Source organism: Microcaecilia unicolor, chromosome 8 (genome assembly GCF_901765095.1).
Source record: "Microcaecilia unicolor chromosome 8, aMicUni1.1, whole genome shotgun sequence".
Lineage (NCBI taxonomy): Eukaryota > Metazoa > Chordata > Amphibia > Gymnophiona > Siphonopidae > Microcaecilia > Microcaecilia unicolor.
The window spans coordinates 46,286,748-46,299,001 of NC_044038.1; positions in this window are offsets into that span (position 1 = coordinate 46,286,748).

A 12,254-nucleotide genomic window follows, 5' to 3' on the forward strand; every position below is an offset into this window, starting at 1 on the left:
AGGGGAGCCAAAATGGAAAAAACAGGGAAGCTAAACACAGAAGACAGCAGTACTTCCAAAGCACTAAACACAACAGAGCTTCCAAAGCCCCAATCACAGAAGTGCTTCCAAAGCACCAAAAGGGAAAGCAGGGGATCCACAAGGGAAAAGCAGGGAAGCTAACATAGATCAAAAGTGCACACTGCACTACCACTAACTTGGACCTAAAGCAAACGACTAAGCAAACGTTGCAAAGGCCCTGAAGGGAAGAACACCACTTCCTTATCAAGGCCCTGCCTGATGATGTCACCACTACCAGACACAGGCAGGCAGCATACTGAAACAGAGCTAGAGCTAACTCAAGCTTAACCCCCACAGCTGCAATATAGCAGAGCAATTAGAGCCACACTGGAAGCAACAGCACACAGAGGCAGCTAGCTCAGGTAACACACAGCTGCAGTATAGTAAAGCAATTAGACTCATGCTGGGAGCAGCCAGCCCATAGACACAGAGCCAGCTCTAGCAACACAGAAAGAAGAAACAGAAGCCAGCACAGAAGCTGACCACCAGAAATAAGGTAAGTCTGGGAGAGGTCACAATTGTAACAGTGCATAAGTGTACAGAATACTGACACTTTCACAGGTACACTTATGTGAAATATGTGGCATAAGTACATAAGTACATAAGTAGTGCCATACTGGGAAAGACCAAAGGTCCATCTAGCCCAGCATCCTGTCACCGACAGTGGCCAATCCAGGTCAAGGGCACCTGGCACGCTCCCCAAACGTAAAAACATTCCAGACAAGTTATACCTAAAAATGAGGAATTTTTCCAGTCCATTTAATAGCGGTCTATGGACTTGTCCTTTAGGAATCTATCTAACCCCTTTTTAAACTCCGTCAAGCTAACCGCCCGTACCACGTTCTCCGGCAATGAATTCCAGAGTCTAATTACACGTTGGGTGAAGAAAAATTTTCTCCGATTCGTTTTAAATTTACCACACTGTAGCTTCAACTCATGCCCTCTAGTCCTAGTATTTTTGGATAGCGTGAACAGTCGCTTCACATCCACCCGATCCATTCCACTCATTATTTTATACACTTCTATCATATCTCCCCTCAGCCGTCTCTTCTCCAAGCTGAAAAGCCCTAGCCTTCTCAGCCTCTCTTCATAGGAAAGTCGTCCCATCCCCACTATCATTTTCGTCGCCCTTCGCTGTACCTTTTCCAATTCTACTATATCTTTTTTGAGATACGGAGACCAGTACTGAACACAATACTCCAGGTGCGGTCGCACCATGGAGCGATACAACGGCATTATAACATCCGCACACCTGGACTCCATACCCTCCCTAATAACACCCAACATTCTATTCGCTTTCCTAGCCGCAGCAGCACACTGAGCAGAAGGTTTCAGCGTATCATCGACGACGACACCCAGATCCCTTTCTTGATCCGTAACTCCTAACGCGGAACCTTGCAAGACGTAGCTATAATTCGGGTTCCTCTTACCCACATGCATCACTTTGCACTTGTCAACATTGAACTTCATCTGCCACTTGCACGCCCATTCTCCCAGTCTCGCAAGGTCCTCCTGTAATCGTTCACATTCCTCCTGCGACTTGACGACCCTGAATAATTTTGTGTCATCGGCGAATTTAATTACCTCACTAGTTATTCCCATCTCTAGGTCATTTATAAATACATTAAAAAGCAACGGACCCAGCACAGACCCCTGCGGGACCCCACTAACTACCCTCCTCCACTGAGAATACTGGCCACGCAATCCTACTCTCTGATTCCTATCTTTCAACCAGTTCTTAATCCATAATAATACCCTACCTCCGATTCCATGACTCTGCAATTTCTTCAGGAGTCTTTCGTGCGGCACTTTGTCAAACGCCTTCTGAAAATCCAGATATACAATATCAACCGGCTCCCCATTGTCCACATGTTTGCTTACCCCCTCAAAAAAATGCATTAGATTGGTGAGGCAAGACTTCCCTTCGCTAAATCCGTGCTGACTTTGTCTCATCAGTCCATGTTTTTGTATATGCTCTGCAATTTTATTCTTAATAATAGCCTCCACCATCTTGCCCGGCACCGACGTCAGACTCACCGGTCTATAATTTCCCGGATCTCCTCTGGAACCTTTCTTAAAAATCGGAGTAACATTGGCTACCCTCCAGTCTTCCGGTATTACACTCGATTTTAGGGACAGATTGCATATTTCTAACAGTAGCTCCGCAAGTTCATTTTTTAGTTCTATTAATACTCTGGGATGAATACCATCAGGTCCCGGTGATTTACTACTCTTCAGCTTGCTGAACTGACCCATTACATCCTCCAAGGTTACAGAGAATTTGTTTAGTTTCTCCGACTCCCCCGCTTCAAATATTCTTTCCGGCACCGGTGTCCCCCCCAAATCCTCCTCGGTGAAGACCGAAGCAAAGAATTCATTTAATTTCTCCGCTACGGCTTTGTCCTCCTTGATCGCCCCTTTAACACCATTTTCGTCCAGCGGCCCAACCGACTCTTTGGCCGGTTTCCTGCTTTTAATGTATCTAAAAAAGTTTTTACTATGTATTTTTGCTTCCAACGCTAATTTCTTCTCAAAGTCCTTTTTTGCCCTCCTTATCTCCGCTTTGCATTTGGCTTGGCATTCCTTATGATCTATCCTGTTACTTTCAGTTGGTTCTCTTCTCCACTTTCTGAAGGATTGTTTTTTGGCTCTAATGATTTCCTTTATCTTACTGTTTAGCCACGCCGGCTGACGTTTAGTCTTTTTTCCCTTTTTTCTAATACGTGGAATATATTTGTCCTGAACCTCCAGGATGGTGTTTTTAAACAGCATCCACGCCTGATGCAAGTTTTTTACTCTGCGAGCTGCTCCTTTCAGTCTTTTTTTCACCATTTTTCTCATTTTGTCGTAATCACCTTTTCTATAGTTAAACGCTAGCGTACTTGATTTCCTAGTTTCACTTCCTTCAATGCCAATATCAAAACCGATCATATTATGATCACTGTTATCAAGCGGCCCTCGTATCGTTACCCCCTGCACTAGATCATGAGCACCACTAAGGACTAAGTCTAGTATTTTTCCTTCTCTTGTCGGCCAGATTCTATATATAGCATCTAGAAAATCTGTGTGGTAAAGATTTCCATCTAAGTGTATTCTATAAGCAGTGCCTAAATTTAGAATATAGAAATTTAGGATATAGCCGGGGACAGATGGTTACCTGAGGTTGATGTACACATAGCTCACATCAGTAATGGAACTGTTTCCATACCTCAATGAACACTTTACAATGGCTATGTTCATTAATGTCTTTCCATTTTCTGGCAGGTAAAGACTCTTCCTCCATTTGCCATCATTTATCTCAACAGATATTAAATCATTATTCATCTTTGATGTGCATTGAAATTTTGTTTGACATTGTAGTCTGTTTTCTCTGTAAACTGCAGAAATTTGAGTAAAATGTGAAGAAATAAACTAACAACTTCAATTTGACTTGTATAAAAATGACATATCGTTACAAATTACTACATGACACAGATGTCCCATCGGGTTATTTTTGCAGCTCCTCCATCATTAGAATTTTTATTTGTATTTATGTTAGTTGAAAATGCTTTTAAAACATACTGAGCTTTTCATCCACACAGAAACTGTCTCCAAGGACAAACTTTGATACTAGCAACTCAATTGTGGAAAGGTCAATATGCTTCATATGCCAAGGACAATGCTTTAATTCCCACCTCCCACAACCCTAACAGTGTCTGTAATCAAAATGATCTGCTCTGTTACATTTTAGAGCCATATGGACAGTGAGCAGCAGTTACCAGTTGGAATGACTGAGCAATAATTTTTTAATTCTCAGACCCCCGATCGGGCCAACAGTGCATTAGAAATGATAAGGTCTTTAATGCATGCAAATTTGCATAGCATGATACATTTAATAATCTCTCATCTGAATAAGTTGTAAAGAAGTCAGCAGGAGGAATAATTAATTTACATAAGTAGCTTTCACCGTGGTTTGCTTTAGTGCCAGTCTCAAACCTTTCAGCAGAGTCAGAGACAAGGGTGTCCGCAGAGATATTTACATTTTCTTCTTCTAAATACCTGACAACACATGAATATTAAATCAGTCAAAGCATAAAGTACTATATATTTTTGTAAATAGCAGATAGTATCTATACCCAATAGTTTATAAGTAGTGTTATCTCACAAATATTTATTTTGCAGGGATCAAAAAAGCAAACAAAAGGAAAAGGAAGTAGGGGTGGGCCAATAAAATGACTACTACTAATCATTTTTATAGCACTACTAGACATAGTCAGCAGCTGTACACATTATATGCAGGTACTTTCTCTGTCCCTAGAGGGCTCACAATCTAAGTTTTTTGGTTATCTGGGGCAATGGAGGGTTAAGGGGTCCTTTTACAAAGGCACACTGAAAAATGGCTTGCGGTAGTGTAGGTGCGGGTTTTGGGCAGGCGCCGATCCATTTTTTTTAGCATGCCTGTAAAAAAAGGCGCTTTTGCTTTTGCTGAATATGGATGTGCGGCAAAATGAAAATTGCCGCCCGTCCATTTTGGGTCTGAGACCTTACCACCAGCCATTGACCTAGCAGTAATGACCTACACACGTCAAATGCCACTTGGCGAGCTTCTGATACACGCACTTAAAAATAAAAAATATTTTTCAGATGCGTGTATCGGACACGCACCAAAATGAAATGACTGCAAGCGCCACATGGTAACTGGGCGGTAACTCCATTTTGGTGCACGTTGGACGTGCGTAGGCACCTTCGCGGCTTAGTAAAAGGGCCCCTAAGTGACTTGCCCAGAGTCACAAGGAGCTGTAGTAGGAATTGAACCCAGTTCCCCAGAATCGAAGTCTGCTGCATTAACCACTAGGGTACTCCTCCAGTCCATGAAACATGGAACCATGAAGTAAGAACTAATAAAACATAAAGAGGATCATTTTCAAAACAGAAAACATTCAAAACACGGCACAAAGCGGCAGAGAGACATATTTTCACAAAAACATCCAAATTGCTATTTTTTTTAACTCATTTTTTAGGCCTTTTTCTATATCTCGAGGAGATATGTTGGAGGTGTGCTTTGGGCAGGACTAGGGTGGGTGTATGATTTCGACATTTTTCTGTGATAACGGATCATTGTAAAAACACCCAGGGCAAAAAAGGTAGAATGTGTTTGGCTAGACCTATTTTAATAACAACCAAGTGCCAAAAAGGTGCCCAAACTGATCAGATGACCACTGGAAGGATTAATGCATGACTCACCATCCTTAATCTCTCAGTGGTCCCCGACCACCCTCTCCCACTCCCCTAAGTGGTGAAAGTGACCGTGCATATACCAGGCTCTATGACAGCTGCAGATATAATGGACATTCCTCTTACAGCAGCATCCAGGTCCCTGGGGTAGCTTAGTGGTCAGTGCAATGGACTGTAGAGAAGGGAACCCAGTCCCATATCCCACTCTAACTGATATACTTGTGGCAGAAAGTGTGAGTGTCCCAAATCCCACAAAATACCTACTGAGACACATATAGGTGACACCTGCAGGCATAAGGGCTATTGCAGTGGTGTACAGTTGGGTACAGTATATTGTTTGCTATTCCTGGAGAGCTCACCATACAATATAAGGGGGTTATGATGTGATATGTACCTGGGACCTTTTATGTGCCCCCTAGGCTGCCCCACTACTGTGCTGGGATGTCTGTGTGGTCAGTCTGGTAAGATTGCTGGCCCCCAGACATCTGAATGGCTTGCTTTTATGTATTTTTCCCTTGGAGATTTTTTTATTTTATTTATGTATTTATTTATTTATTGCATTTGTATCCCACATTTTCCCACCTATTTGCAGGCTCAATGTGGCTTACATAATGTTGTTAACAATGTCATTCCAAGATATCATATACAGTTAGTATTGTGCAGAGATTGAGTAGGGGAGAGAGAAGAAGGGAGCAAGTGATCGGGAGTTATGTAGGTGGATCTTCATAACTGAGTGGGTTGGCGAGGTGAATTAATGAGGTTGTTGGTTATCGGTTCTCATTGTAGGCTTTGTTGAAGAAGTGTCTTCAGAGCTTTGCGAAAGATAGTTATATCGTTGATTGTTATGCGTTCCATAACTGCATGCTCATGTAAGAGAAGGAAGTGGCATACATCAGCTTCTATTTTAGTCCTTTACAGCTTAAAGAAAGATACATTAAGCACAAATACATCTATAGGGTGATTTTCAATGTAAAATGTTAGACATTTTCCTGGCATGGCCACTAGGTGTATTCTATAAACCACCTAAATATAGACGCAGTTTACAGAATACACCTAGGCGCAAACTTGCTTTATCTCCATTATTTACAAAATCAGAGCAGTTTACATCAGGGGCGTAGCCAGACCTCAACATTTGGGGAGGGGGTCCGGAACCCAAAGTGTGTTTGGGGGGGGACACAGTTTGGGCCGCCTCCCTGCCGCAACCCCCGCCCTACTGTAACCCCATATACCATGGTTGGCAGGGGTCCCCAAAACACGCCAGCTGAAGACTTCCGCCAGCACTGTTCTCTGTGCATTGCCTGCCCTGCTTCCCCTCATGTCACATACAAGCTTGGTTTTAGTGAAAATGAGCATGCACAAAGTGTCACACATGCTCAGTTTCACTAAAACCGAGCATGCACGCGACGTGAGGGGAAGCAGGGCAGGCAATGCACAGGGAACAGTGCTGGAGAAAGGCTTCAGCTGGCGGGGGTTGGGGACCCCTGCCAACCATGGTATATGGGGTTGCAGTAGGGCGGGGGTTGCGGCAAGGAGGTGGCCCAAACTGTGTCCCCACACACACACACACACACACTTTGGGTTCCGGACCCCCCCCCCCCCCAAAAAAAAAAAAATGTTGAGGTCTGGCAACGCCCCTGATGCAAACTGCTCTGATTTTGTAAGTAAGGGAGATAAAGCAAGTTTAAATAAACAACATGTAAGTTCATATACTTGCTTTCTGGAATTGTGATGTGATATAGGAATTTCAGGAGAGGGAAATGAATTTATTTAAAATGTTTATAAAAATGTGATGTAATTCACATTGTACAGTTGCTAAAACTAAAAGAAAAAATAAAATGATACCAAATTAAACTATTTTACTGCAGGTCCAAGTTTATGCAATGGGCCCAAGTTACTAGTATCGTGTCTTAATGATGTTAGTGTGCTAATGCGTGTTAGCGTATTAATCCATGATAATTTGCAATTTGAAAATTACTCTGTAAAAAGGCAAGTTTGGAAAGATACAGTTTTATAGTACATGAAATTTATATTGAAATCTTGTATCAGATCCCAGGCTGTGCTGCTCTTACAGATGGAATAATTGAAGATAATGAGATTTTGTACAAAGGAAACAAGATTATAATACCTTAGTCCATGACAGCTGACACATAATAATTACTTTTATGCTGCTCACCTAGGCTTTGAAACATTAAATGCAGAGTTTAGGATGTCATGTTTTAACTAAATGTTCAGGCAACGATGGAGAGAAAATTCCTACGAAAAGTTCTTTGGCAAGTTCTTCCTGCATGTAAGGATATCTCACACCGCCTTCTAGGTTTGGGGAGACTTTTTAAAATGAGAAGTCTTTTTACTAAGGTGCGCCGAAAATGGTCTGCACTGGTGTAGACACATATTGGACCCGTGCAGGTCCATTTTTCAGCGCACCTGCAAAAAAGGCCTTTTTGGGGGGGCCAAAAACGGACGTGCGGCAAAATGAAAATTGGCACACGTCCATTTTGGGCCTGAGACCTTACTGCCACCCACTGACTTAGCGGTAAGGTCTCATGCATTAACTGGGCGCTGTCAGCACACGTACAATACTGATTACTGCCCGGTTAGTGCCACATGCTGGAAAATTTTCCAATACACGTAAAAAAATGAAATTACCAGCATGATAGGACTAGGGGGCATGCGATGAAGCTACAAAGTAGTAAATTTAATTCGAATCGTAGAAAATCTTTCACTCAACGTGTAATTAAACTCTGGAATTTGTTGCCAGAAAATGTGGTAAAGACAGTTAGATTAGCGGGGTTTAAAAAAGGTCTGGATGGCTTCCTAAAGGAAAAGTCCATAGACCATTATTAAATTGACTTGGGATAAGCAGCATAAAATGTATTGAACTTTGTCGGGATCTTGCCTGGTATCTGTGACCTGCACTGGCTACTGTTGGAAACAGGATGCTGGGCTTGATGGACCTTTGGTCTGTCCCAGTGTGGCAATACTTATGTACTAAACAGTGGCGTAGCCACAGGTGGGCTTGGGTGGGCCAGGGCCCACCCATTTATGGCTCAGGCCCACCCAACAGTAGCACATGTTTAGTGGTAACTGGTGGGAATCCCAAGCTCCACCAGCTGAAGATTTCCCCCTGATGGTAACAAAAATGCTACTCTCCACGACACCGGCACCTGCGCATGCTCAGTGCATTCCTGCTGCCAAGGTGGAAAGAAGCGTTTTCCCACCAGCTGAGATTTTTTTTGGGAGGGGGGGGGGAACACTTGGTGCCCACCCAATTTTACCTAGGCCCACCCAAAATCTGTTGTCTGGCTACACCCCTGGTACTAAATGGCTCCTGCTTTGTCCCCACCAATGCAACTCCACTCTATCTACAATGTTGTCCCTACCCTGCAGTCTATAATGCTAAAGAAAATGAACGAAAACAACTGATTTTCTGTTCTTGCTCGATTTGGCTTCTAACATCTTCTGTAGATATCCAGTTTAATTGGATATTACTTGGACTGACTCATCATTGTATTGCTTGAATAGGAATAGGGGAAGATATCCAAGGAAGAAGGCACTGACACCAGCCTACTAATCTTGTTTCTAAGCAAATGTGAATTGAGTAGTTCTAGCTGTCTACTAATTCTTAGGGTCTTATTTAATAAGCTTTTGCTTCTTACACACACAAAATGGGAGATAAACCTTACAGAATCAATTAGAAAGTGTGAGCTTATGTAAAGCTTCTAAATCTCTCTAATGTTAAACTGGTAGAGAAATGGAAAATAAATGCAAAAAAAAGCACCAAGGGCCATTCAAGCATGAGAATGACCAGGCATGGGCCGTGTTTCAGTATCAAATGCCTGAGGTAGGGGTCAATAGGAATCAGTCTATCTAAAATAGTGACCTGAAAGTTCATATAATCGGCAGACCAAAGCTGGATTGGAAATGTGCCTTCAACACAGGGCAAAAGTGTGTAACCGCATTCCAGCATCCTTGAATTGGCACCAAAGCACAGGTTTTTGATGCCGAAACACGGCCCATCTTGGGTCCAGTAATAGAAGACTCTTGACTTTCCCATGCTTGAATGGCCCTTGGTGCTTTTTTTTTTTTGCATTTGTGTGGTTGTGTGTACTTTGACCCTCTTTTCTGCTGCATAGAGATGGAAGATGTCATGTTTGCCAAAGAATCAGTGAACTTATGCTAAATCCAAGAAGGTGCTCGCAAGGAGAAAGTGATTATACATTTTCCCTGTCTCTAGCATTATCTGAACAGTCTTTCTGTAAGATGAAATCACCTATGCTTGGGAATCTACAAAGTATTGCGAGAACTCACAACAGTTCTATTGACTTTCAGTAAAGTCCTTGAGGCCATCTGCAGGGTACTGTCACTCTTGACTGAAATATCACTGCCATAACTAAGCAGAAGTCTGCGCCCATGAAGCCTTTTATGTCATGCCTCAAATTTGAAAAGAATGTTGACACTTCACAAACAAGTAGGTCACTGTTGATTTTAAAACTGATGGATAACAAGAACAGAGACAAATAAAGAGTCATCCAAAGATATGCTATGTCCTGTGCTCAGATTTGCATTTACACTTTGATATGGTGCCTATCAAGCTGTGCATTTCTTCAAAGAAATGGGAAAACAGCTTGTCTTTACAGTCTGCTATAATTACCACCAAAATGTAGAAGAAACATGATAATTTAGAATTTCATAGCCTCCGTGACTAACATCGCTAATTAATTGCATTGTGTTTTATTACTTTTCTGACGGAATACCTTCCATTGCAAATAACACCACATAGAGAAATAATATTAAAAGAATCACAAAGTAATGTGATCTTTAAAGCAAATTTCATAAAATATTCAAGGCCATATGTACTTGCCAGCAGCGTGCCCTAATATAATATTGCAGTTGGATTCCTTTTCTCTTTCTGTAGCTCATGTAGGCTAATGATATGATCAACTTTCTTCTCTTACAGTATGTTTCTAGTTGGAAGACTAATAAACTGTGAAGAGTTGCACAAGTGAGCAAAAATCAGAAAGATTCATGGGCTCCTTTTACTAAACTGTGGTATCTCCTTTAGGGGCCCTTTTACAAAGCAGCAGTAAGCCCAATGCGGGCTTACCGCGCGCTAAAAAGCAAGTACCACTGGGCTACCGTAGCCACCCGGAGATAGTTCCCACTCCCAGCACGCCATCATATCTGGTGCTACAAAAATAGTTTTATTTTTGTAGTGCCAGTGTATACCTGGCAGTAATCACTGCATGATTACCGCTGGGTTAGTGCGGGAGCCCTTACCGCCACCTCAATGAGTGGCGGTAAGGGCTCCCCCCCTCCAAAACGGCCTGAAGACCTACTTTTTACCTGCTGCAGTAAAAGGGGGCCTAGGTGCATGTCAAAAACACAAGCTGACGCCAGCACAGGCCCCCTTTTGCCGCAGCTTGGTAAAAGAGGCCCTTAATGGGATATATCCTGGATGTATCCCAGGATACCGAGGGAGCTCAGGGAGGTCTTAAAAGATTTAATAGATCTTTAGAGATGGGAGAGGTTCCGCAAGATTGGAGGCGAGCGGATGTGGTCCCTCTTCACAAAAAAAGTGGAGACAGGGAAGAAGTGGGAAACTACAGACCGGTAAGTCTCACATCGGTGGTAGAAAAAGTAATGGAGTCGCTGCTGAAAGGATAGATAACTTTCTAGAAGACAATGGGTTACAGGACATAAGGCAACATGGCTTTACAAAAGGAAAATCCTGCCAAACGAATCTCATTGACTTTCTTTGACTGGGTGACAAAAGAAATGGATGAAGGTCGTGCGCTAGATGTAATCTACTTGGATTTCAGCAAAGCCTTTGATACTTGTGAATAAGCTGAAAGGGCTGAACTTAGGACCGAAAGTGGTGTACTGGATAGAAAACTGGTTGAACAACAGGTGGCAGAGAGTGGTGGTAAATGGAATCCGCTCGAAGGATGGTGAGCAGTGGGGTTCCTCAGGGGTTGGTGCTGGGGCCCATTTTGTTTAATATATTTGTGAGAGATATTGCTGAAGGGTTGGAAGGAAAGGTTTACCTTTTTGAGGATGACATGAAGATAGCCAATAGAGTGGATACCCTGGAGGGAGTAGAAACTATGAGAAGGGATCTCCGAAAGTTAGTGGTCGAGGGTCTGGCAGTTAAAATTTAATAACATAAATTTAGACACAATAGAAATCTCACAGCATATGAAAAAACGTAAAAAAAAAAAAGAAAAATTTAAACAGTTTCTATAGTAGCATTACATACAGTAAAATTGAAACCAGAAAGAACAGATACCCCAGCATTGTAATTTACCACAGTTAAAATTTAATGCCAAGAAGTGCAGAGTGATGCATTTGGGGTGTAGAAACCCAAAAGAGAGATATCGAATAGGAGGGGAGAGATTAGCAAGCTCAACTCAGGAGAGAGACCTTGGGGTGTTGGTGTCGGAGGATATGAAGGTGAAGAAACAATGTGGCAAATCGACAGCTGTGGCTAGAATGATGCTAGGCTGCACAGAGAGGGGTATAACCAGCAGAAGAAAGGAGGTGTTGATGCTCCTCTACAAGTCGTTGGCGAGGCACAACTTGGAGTATTGTGTTCAGTTTTGGAGGCTGTATCTGGCTAAATATGTAAAAAGACGAAGTGGTGCAAAGAAAAGCTACGAAAATGGTATGGGATTTACGTTGCAAACCGTACGAGGAGAGACTTGCCGACCTGAACATGTATACCTTGGAGGAAAGGAGAAACAGGGGTGACATGATACAGATGTTCAAATATTTGAAAGGTATTAATCCGCATACGAACCTTTTCCGGAGACAGGAAGGTGGTAGAACTAGAGGACATGAATCGAGGTTGCAGGGGGGGGGGGGCAGACTCAGGAGTAATGTCAGGAAGTATTTCTTCTCAGAGAGGGTGGTGGATACATGGAATGCTCTCCCGCGGGAGGTGGTGGAGATGAAAACGGTAATGGAATTCAAACATGCGTGGG